General features: G+C 44.3%; 1 non-coding gene across 1 annotated transcript; it reads right to left on the reverse strand.

Moving 5' to 3' along the window:
- Positions 1-6,738: 6,738 nt before the first annotated feature.
- On the reverse strand, positions 6,739-6,845 carry LOC141636966 (small nucleolar RNA R71). The gene has a single exon (XR_012541531.1). It is a non-coding gene; the product is annotated as a small nucleolar RNA R71 (small nucleolar RNA).
- Positions 6,846-10,443: the final 3,598 nt, after the last annotated feature.

The raw sequence follows: 10,443 nt of genomic DNA on the forward strand, positions 1-10,443 counted from the left end.
TTATTTATGTGATCAAGTATCACTAGTCAATTTGTTGAATGTAATTTAATTTATTTATAAAATGATATTTATGTAATAAATGTGCATTAAAATTAATTAATAACATGTAGCTTTCTACATGTGACATATTGTGTGACAAGTGACAAATTAACAAAATAATATGGAGGTCCATTTTATATCATATGACCGAAATATTGGAGGTAGTATGGGTGAGTGGGTGTTTTATTTAATGGATAAATAAAACACTATGATTACCTATAATGTAGGGAAGTCTTACACCTACTTTACTTAATAAGAACAAAAGTAAAAGTAAAGACCATGCATTGGTCATATAATACTCCCTCCACCGGTTTTGTAAATAGGATAGAGAGAATTTTATTCTCTTTAATTCACTTGTATTCATTTACATGCAAAGCTCTTTCTCTCTCTCACACATATTCATCCTTTTCTTCATCAAAAACTTGAGATTTTTGATTCAAATTGTTCATAAAAGATTACTAAAATTATTAATGTAATATATGAGTGTTAGTAATCAATTTTAAGGTAAACTACTTGATGGGCATATTCCGCACCTGCTGACCGAGTCAACACATTGAGCAAGGTCAAAGATATCCACAAGCAAGTCAACGACTTAGACAGTCTAACTGACGCAGCCTGTCGGCCTGTCTCTTAGGTCCCGGCTGGGGCAACTAGCCAGCCGGGGCACACATCCGCGAACTCATATCCAAGACCCCTCGGCGGCGAGTCAACAAAGCCCGCCGGCCTGCCATGGGTCCCTCGGCCGAGGGTAGATAAGTCTTTCCACCTACTAGCCACTTGGCCACTTGGCCACTACGTGACAAAAGGTAAAAGTCTATAAATACTCCTCAACCCTCATTGAGGAGAGGATCCACAACTTAACCTAAGAATCACTATTCATCTGGTAATATCTTCCTTATCTCTCTACAATATATACTTCGCCAAGTAACAACAACTTATCTCTTTAAGTTTACTGACTTGAGCGTCGTAGTGAGTTCGCTCGGTCCAAAGCCGAGCCCTCAGTTTGTTCATCGTTTCAGGAGACCGCGAGGAGGATTCAACCAAAGACGTCATTCTACAAGCAAGGGTGGTAAAAAATAACTGCTCTGGAATTACACCCGGAACAATTGGCGCCGTCTGTGGGGAAAAAGATACTAAAAGCTAGTCACATTCATTCCCAAACAAAAAAAAAACACAAAACAAAAACCCACCCAAAAAGCTAAGAAGATGTCAAAACAACAAGAGGTATTCGTGACTGACGAAACCGAATTCTACCAAGATGATACCGTCCACAATTGCCTGGGGTTGCATGCACCCTCCACCGGCCGGGTAATTCAACCGAGTACGGGATGCCAGAATACCAGACACGCCACGCCGCCGACCAGGTCACCATCATGGGACATGTGGTTGATGCAAAGAAAAGCCGGCTACTCCTGGACCTAATTGGTAGTACGCCGCTCACACACTCACACACCGACAAGTGCGGCGGAACCCGTCCCGAGAGACCAGGGCCTGAATGTGACTCCAAGAGACTTGAACGAGCACCGGAGGAAGCTGGCCTGTCAAGACGCCGGGAGCCCAGTGCTAGTGGTAGACACGAGTCCTTCCCGCACCCGCGGGAGGACGGTGTCGCCGCAGACCGACGAGGCCTGCCCCGCAGAAGTGAAAGAAGTCCGACTCACCGAGTCGGAGAAGAAGTCCGACCGACCGCAGTCCTGAGAAGAAGCCCGACCGACCGAGTCCGAGAAGAAGCCCTTCCCGCCACGGGGAGAGGAGCCGGACCAAGAATATGAGGAGCCGATCGCCGCGTGTCATTCGACACGTGGTCGACCACCCCCTCGATGCCTACGTCCTAGAGGTCCCTGGTGCGCCTAAGCTAAAGTTGCCACCCATATCTTACAAAGGAGAAGGCGACCCAACCGACCACGCCGAGGCTTTCGAGTCTCACATGTCGGTGTGGGAGCAACCTGATGAGGTTTGGTGCTGAGTCTTCCCTACGACTCTGCAGGGGATGGCACAAAGTTGGTACAAGGGGCTACCCGATGGGTCGATATCTTTATTATGCCGACCTAAGGGACACATTCCTAGCCCAAGATTCTTGCAATAAGAGGAGGGTTGTCGAGACATCGACCTCCCGACTATCGACAGAGGGAGGCGAGTCTCTCCGGAGTTATGTGAAGAGGTTCGACGCCAAGGTTCAAGCAGATTCGTGAGTCGAACAATGAATCGCGGCCTTCGCATCGATGAAAGGCCTCCCAAGAGGAGACTTAAAAACGAGCTCATCAAGTGCGGCGGCTGAACTTAGACTCCGCCAAGAAGATGGCCGACCAAGCCATAAAGGTGGAGGACTATCACAAAACCTGGGTAGGCCCCAGCGAGGCCGGCACTCGAGAGAAAGAGCCGCCGGGAGGACAATCCGGATGAAGGACGCCGTGATGCAATAGGTCACGGTCGACAGATCGCCAGAGCGAGAACTCGGCGGGCGCCGGGGAGTTCGTGGACCGTACTACCGAAACGGTTCAATGGCCACACCCCCGGTCGTATCTGCCGCCGAGGTCTTCGCCCGAGCAAGAACGAGGGCCAAAAGTGGGAAAGGCCCCCAGCCGAAGGGGACGGTGACACGAGCCAAGATCGTGAGTACCACGCCACACCGGCACCTTATCGACAACTGCCGGCATCTAAAGAATGCCATTGAAGAGCTAATCCGGAAGGGGAGCCTCTGCAAGTATGTTGCCAAAGGCCAAAAGACTGATGCCGGCGGTTCAAATAAGAAATCCGTCTTTGAACGGATAGGAGTTATCCATGTTGTCATCGGGGGCAACGAGAACGGCGGGTCCGCTCATGGGCACAAACGGCACCTGAACGAGCTGTATCAGGCCATCAACTTTGTGCCCAAAACAGCGATCCCCGCTTCCAACGTCCCTGATATGACTGTTGGGAAGAAGGACTACGAGGGAGTCATCGCCCCTCACAGCGACCCACTTGTAGTCCACTTGGACATATCCAACCACCTAGTCAAGAGGTGCCTGATTGACACAGGCGCCTACACGAACATCATGTTCAGGGAGTGCTTTCTCAACCTCGGTCTGAAGGTTGAAGACTTGAGCCCCTGCACCAATCCGTTGTACGCTTTTTCCGGCCGGCCGGTGCCCCGGGTTGATCGATTGCCGGTGATGTTCGGCGAGGGAGATGCGGCTAAGAATGTCGTAGTTGAGTTCGTGGTCATTGACGGCTCGTCCGCCTACAACGTTCTCATAGGCCGAGTCACTCTGAGCGAGGCCGACGCAGTGATGTCCATCCGGGCCCTGACACTGATGTATGTCTCGGACCGGGGGGAAGCGCATAGGCTCGTCTCCAAGGACGAGAAGGACGAGGTGGTCAACATCCAGATATCTGCTAGAGGGTGCAACATGCAATCCCTCAAAGTGGCAAAGAAGTCAGAGAAGGGGAAAAGCCCATCCCTACAACAGGAGGGCGACCTCATGGATGCAACTGACGGCTAACTGGGAAGGTCCCTACAAAGTGGTTGAAGAAATGAGGCCGGGTACATACCGGCTGACAGACATGGAGGGTGTGTCTTTGATGAGCCATTGGAACACTGACAATCTCGGGAAATACTTTGTATAACAGCGGAGGTGCCCAAGACAACTGTGGGCACCCCGACGCATGTTTATGTCTAATGAAGAATCGTCCAAGTTTTCCATCAAAGTGTTCATTTCCCCCCCATAGTCACTATCAAGAAGCAGACGCCACGGCAGTCACCCCAAGAAGTAGACGCCACGGCAGATCACCCCAAGAGGTAGACGCCACGCAATCACTCCAAGAGGTAGAAGCCACGGCAGTCACTATCAAGAAATAGACGCCACGGCAGTCACCCCAAGAAGTAGACGCCACGGCAGTCACCCCAAGAGGTAGACGCCACGGCAGTCACTATCAAGAAGTAGACGCCACGGCAGTCACTCCAAGAAGTAGACGCCACGGCAGTCACCCCAAGAGGTAGACGCCACGGCAGTCACTCCAAGAGGTAGACGCCACTACATCACTATCGTAGCGACGTCACGGCAAACTACTACAAATAGATTGATACTGCGAAAGCGATCAACATGCCTTAGAAACGTTAAACACAGTTGAGATACGCACTCTAAACTGCCTCGGCCAGGCCGAGGCAGAAACAAAAGAAGCGCTCAATTAATAACGTAAGAAGACAACTCAGACGAAGACAAGAAAAGACCTCGGCCAAGCCAGAGGCAAATGATGTGACCATAAGTGGCGCATATATAGCCCCGAATTACCATTGTTTTCATGCTTTTTAGTGCCTATTTGGGTTATTTCTTATCTTTAGTTCTTTGTTTTGCATATTCTTTGAGATTTTGATCCCTTGGTAGGAAAGGAGTAAGAATCTTGCATTTTCATGGCAAAACGAGGCTAAATTGATTGTATTCAATGACCAAGCATCAAGGAGAGACAAGACTAGAAGGCCTTTGTACATAGCATAGTAGAAGAGCAATGTTGAGAAAAGGATCCTTGAGTCCCCAAGGAAATCCCCAAGGAATTCATGAAGAAAAAGGGAAGAAAAGAAGAAGAAAAGATGCTGCCAGACAATCCGAACGGATTGTACACAATCCGTCCGTCCGCCCAAGCCCAATCCGAGCGTCCCTCAAAGGAATCCGCCCGGATTCCCCCTCGCCAATCCGAGCGTCTTGCCCAAGGATCCGCTCGGATTCTCCGCCCAGATCCGGCCGTCCCGACTCCCATCCGCACGGATTTCGATGACAAAGACGTTTTCATTCTTCAAGCTACGATTAGAGAAGCCCTTCTCTCGGAGAATACCGGAGTCTCCTTGCTCAACTTAAAAAGTGTAATTACTAGTTTAGCCCTTAGTTAACCCTAATGCATCCTCCCTAATTTTCACTATAAATACCCCATTAGTCTAATTAGAGGAGCATGTTCTTCTTATCAATAATTAGTGTAGTTAATATTAATCAAATCTCTCTTCAATATTGTAATCAAATATTAATCAAGTTTTAATCCAAGTTTTAGTTCTTTAATCTCTCTCTTGTTCTTACTTTATTTTGGGTAATTGAAGATTATTTGGGTTATTATTGGGAGATTGACAACCTCTCAATCTAGGATTCAAGTACTTCTATTATTCTTGCTTTATTATTGGAATCATTAGTAGGTATAATCTCTTAATCCCTTTTTAATTATTGCTAATTACTTTCATTTATTCATCATGTTTCATTATGTTAGTATGATTGACAACCTTTCTAGCATGATCAATATGATAATGAGTGAGTAGTCTCTTAGCTAGGGTTTAATGGGTGATTAGGGGAAACCAACATGGGGAATGATTCATGCTTAAATTAATATGCTTTCATATCTTATTTGCTTGCTTGTTTTGATCTTAATACATGCACATGTTATATTTGATGAAATGCTAAGCCTATGAATCCTTTCATTTACTATCATCTTCTATCCTTTCAACTTGACTTGTAAGACATAACCCAACTCGAGTCTTGTTAGACCATGCATGTGTTGAGTAGGAAAGATTAAGTCGACTTGTAGGTGTTGTACAATCTAATCGATTCGGCTCCGGACCCAAACTTTCCTAGGATTGTAAGATATAACCCAACTCAATCCATCACAACAATAATTGCTTGCTTATAATTTGAGAACATGTTTGTATGATCATATCCCATGAATCCCCTATGAACCCATGACACCCTAGTGCCTTTAATCAATTGTTTACACCCCTTATTTTATTTACCTTGTTAGTTTATTTTCATTGCTATTTTAGTTTAGTAACCTTCTACATCAACCCAAATTGTGACACCCCTTAAACACTACTAGTTACAATAGAATTCTCATTTCAATACCCGTCCCTTGGGATCCGACCTTTACTTACCTCTTTACTAATTGTAGAGTTGTTTGTGAAGTATAAATTGTGTTTTGTATCGACCATTGACCAACGACCACATATGCTTAATTTGTGAAACGAAATGGACTCGATCAAAAATGGCGCCGTTAAGGGGACGGTGTTTAATTGATTTAAGATTTCTTTTATTGTTTTTAGTTGTGTCTTTTTCACCTTGGGGAAGTAAAACTCCTCAAGGTTTGTTCTAATTGTTTTCGAGTTGTTTGATATTTTACATGTCTAGAAGGTTACAAAGAGATTTGTTACCTTTTGACCGTGAAATCGAAAGAACCTTGACGAATAATAGGAGACTTGTTAGGAGGAATTTGGGAGGTGTTGGTGAAGTTGTTCAACCCACTAGTGAGTTTGTCAATCCTTTCGCAATAGAAGGAGAAGAGAACCCATTAAACAATACCACACAAAATCCACCTACAATGCCTAAATTCTCGTCACACTCTATACCCACCGAGGAGGATTTACCAAATGGTACTCCTACCCCACAACATCTTACCGGAAACTTTATTGCCAAGTCCGCCTTCATCCAACTAGTTGAGAGGAGCTAATTCGGGGGAATGCCTAGTGAGGACCCTCATTCTCATATGGAAACCTTTTGCGATTATTGTGAAGCTATCTCTCAAACGGGCGTGACTCAAGACCAAATAAGATGGGTCTTATTTTCTTTTTCGTTAATCGGCACCGCAAAGCAATGGTTGAAGGGCCTTGATAAGGCCACCCTTGGAATAGATTCTTGGAAGAAGCTAGCTCTAGCTTTCTACAAAAAATTCTACCCACCGGAAAAGACCAATATGCTAAGAGCTCAAATTACGGGTTTTAAGCAAAGGGATGAAGAATCTTTGTATGAAGCTTGGGAGCGGTTCAAAGGTATTTGTCGCTCATGTCCTCACCATGGACTTAGCGAATGGTTTTTGGTGCAACAATTTTGGAATGGTTTATATGAAGATTCAAGGAACATTCTCAATATGGGATCAAATGGAATGTTCACCGAAGTTGATGACAATCAAACATGGAACAAGATTGAGGAAATGGCGGTCCATAATTCACAATATAGTAGGCCTCGCAAGGCTACTAGAGGAGGAAAGTATGAAGTGGACACCGTTACTCAATTGGGTGCTCAACTTAGTGCTCACATTGACACAATCAACTTGAAGTTTGAACAAGCTATGGCTAGACTTGAGGAAAACTTAAAATCGTCAAAGCATCATGTCAATGCCATGACGGCATCCTCATCAATCCCAAGCGGGATATGTGAGAATTGTGGAACCTTGGGTCATGACTCAAGTGAATGTAGGGGAACAACCAAACAAGTTAATGCTTTCCAAGCTTACAAAAGTGGTACCCCTTACTCAAATTTTTACAATGAAAACACCAAGTTCCATCCAAATCTCTCATACAAAAGCCAAAATGTTCAAAACCCTCAAACAACATACACTCCACCACCCATGAGAAATCAAAATCAAAGACCCTTTTACAATCAAAACCAAGGCTACCAAAATCAAAATCCATACAATCACCACAATGACCAAGGTTTTGATGTCCAAAAAGCGGTCCTCCAAATGCAAAAGAATCAACAAGAATTTTTCACCCAAATGCAAAAAGATAGCCAAGCAAAAGACACCACCATCAACAACATTCTAGCTCACACCAAGATGTTGGAAACACAATTGACCCAACTAGCATCTTCAAGCTCACAAATACAAAAGGGGCAATTACCACCTCAAAGTAATCCCCCTAGACATGAAACGGTTAGTGCCATTCACTTGAGAAGTGGTACAAGATATGAAGCACCGAAGAAGCAAGTTGAGGATGAAGTTGTGAGAGCTAATGAGAATGAAGTTGTGGTGCAAGGTCCCAAAGAAGGGGAATCATAAAAGGAAGAAAGTTCAAAGGAAAATGAAGACAAAGCCAAAGAGAAGGAGCCCATTGTGATTAGACTTCCTTTTCCAAGTCGTCAAGCCAAGCCCAAATTTGATGATCAACTTGGAAAGTTCATGGAAATTGTGAAGAACTTAGAAGTCTCAATTCCTTTCACGGAATTAATCAATCACGTTCCGGCCTATGCAAAGTACATGAAAGATATCCTCACAAAGAAGAAGTCGATCCGGAAACTTGAGACTATCGCCTTCACTAAGGTGAGTAGTGCAATACTTCAAGGGAGTTCACCTCCAAAGTTAAAGGATCCGGGAAGCTTCTCAATACCGTGTACCATTGGCGACACAACGATCAACAAAGCCTTATGTGATCTAGGGGCTAGTGTGAGTGTCATGCCGTACTCGGTGAGTAAAAGGTTGGGAATGGGAGAGCTTAAATGCACCAATATCACTCTTCAAATGGCCGATAGATCGATGAAGACACCATTAGGGATATGGGAAGATGTCCCCGTGCGAATTGGGAAGTTTTTCATCCCGGTGGACTTTGTCATTGTTGATATGGAGGAAGATTCCAACATTCCAATCATCTTAGGAAGACCTTTCCTACACACCGCGGGTGCGGTGATTGATGTGAAACATGGAGAGCTCACTCTAGAAGTGGGAGATGAAAGCATAACTTTTAATCTTGACAAAACCATGAGAGCTCCTCGTTTGCATGAGCCATGTTTTATGATTGATCATTATAGCCGGAAGGATGAAAGGAAGAAATCGGAACTCCAATGGAGGAAGAAAGTTGAAGATGCTCCATTCAAAGAGCAAGTGAATTGTGACAAGGAGAGCTTGCAAAGCTCATCAAAATCAACCAAGGAAGAAGATGATGGCCTCATTGGCCAAGAGAAGAAATTGGGAGAGTTGTCTCCATCTAAGCAAGAGATTTTCAATGATCAACTCAATGAAGTTTGTGGTCTTTGGGACGACGAATTTGAAGGGATCTTTAATCCCTACATTGGGCATGCTATCGATCATGATCAACAACAAGGGCCACGGTCTATTGAGGACCTCTACCATAACAATGAACAAGCTTTTGATTACTTCTTCAAGGTGTTGAGCAACATCAACAACACCTTGAACATGCCCCCTTGACATCTCATCAAGAATGAGAGTTTGGTGGAGTCCTCCCTAAACCACCACTTGTAAATATTTCTAACTCCCTAACTTACATTTCAATTTTTGTATTGCATTTTTGTCATTTTTGGATTTATTTTTACTTTGATCAAAATAATTGTCATGTAAGAGAGAAGTGAGGGAGGGACTAATAATTTTAATTGATGTGTAGTGCTTTACCTTAGTGTGGGGATGGCAATTGCCTAGGCTATTCATGCCTTAGTAGTGCCCCCACAATGAAGAACACAAGATTTGAAAGAAAGAAAGAAAGAATGATAAGGGAATGCGTTGGTGCACGGATGGAACTGAATCCGTGTACACAAGGACCAATCCGAGCGGATTCCTGAGAATCCGCCCGTCTGAAGAAGATCCGAGCGTCCTGCTAAGAAGACGCCCGTCTTGGGCTGTGTTGAAATTGTAAATTTCTTGACTGTCAAAGAATCCGAGCGGATTTCTGGAAAGACGCCCGTCTCACAGAATCCGTCCGTCTTTTGAAAAAGACGCCCGTCTCAAAGTCAAGAAAAACAAAGAAAAATCTCTGGACTGAAATCCGTCCGTCCCCGCACGAAATCCGCCCGTCCCATAACAGAAGAATCCGAGCGGATTCCCTAGAATCCGCCCGTCTCTAGGCGGGATTTTGAAAATTTTGAAGCTGTAGAATCCGCACGGATTGCGCCCAATCCGCACGGATTGTCCCTGCGTCCTAAAATTGTCGAATTCTTTAAATACCCACCCCACCTTCATTCATTCATTCATTCATTCATAAACACTACCCATAACATCAAAACCCTCATCCTCTCCATCTCAAAAACAAAAACCCTCAACAAAATCCACCAAAATCAAATCAAACCATCTTTCAAACAACAAATCAATCACTCCATCTTCATTAACAATCAAAACCAAGAACAAATTCTTCAACCTTTGAATCGATTTTTGTTCTCATAAAGGCAAAGCCTTTCACCTTCAAAATCGATTTGGGCATTCTACAAATTGAAGATTTTTGACTCTTTACTTGGTTAGTTCATCAAATGGCAAGAACAAAGGGAGCAACAAAGGCAACAAAGGCACCAAAAGCAAAGGCTCTCTCTCAAAGGCAAAAAGCTCTACAAGCAAAGAAAGCTTTGGCAATGGTGGTATCAACACCAAACTTGGTAGTGCAACAACAACAACAAATTCCTATGGAAGCATCACCTTCTACTCCGGTAATCGATCAACTCTTGCATTTTCCGGAGGTAACATTCATTTCCGATACCCATAGAAATACATTTGTCAAGTTTGCTATGAAACAAATCCAATCCACCAAATTCATTTGTCAAGATGCCTTAGAGAAGTTGGGTGTTCTTGAACAAACAAGAGTCTTTTTCAATGCCATGGGTTTGAAGAAATTGTTTGAAATGAAGGAAGTAACATACCCCTCCCTTGTCTTGGAATTCTTAAGTTCTTTAAAAGTGACAAAAA

This window comes from Silene latifolia, chromosome Y (assembly GCF_048544455.1).
Source record: "Silene latifolia isolate original U9 population chromosome Y, ASM4854445v1, whole genome shotgun sequence".
In the NCBI taxonomy this organism is placed as follows: Eukaryota; Viridiplantae; Streptophyta; class Magnoliopsida; order Caryophyllales; family Caryophyllaceae; genus Silene; species Silene latifolia.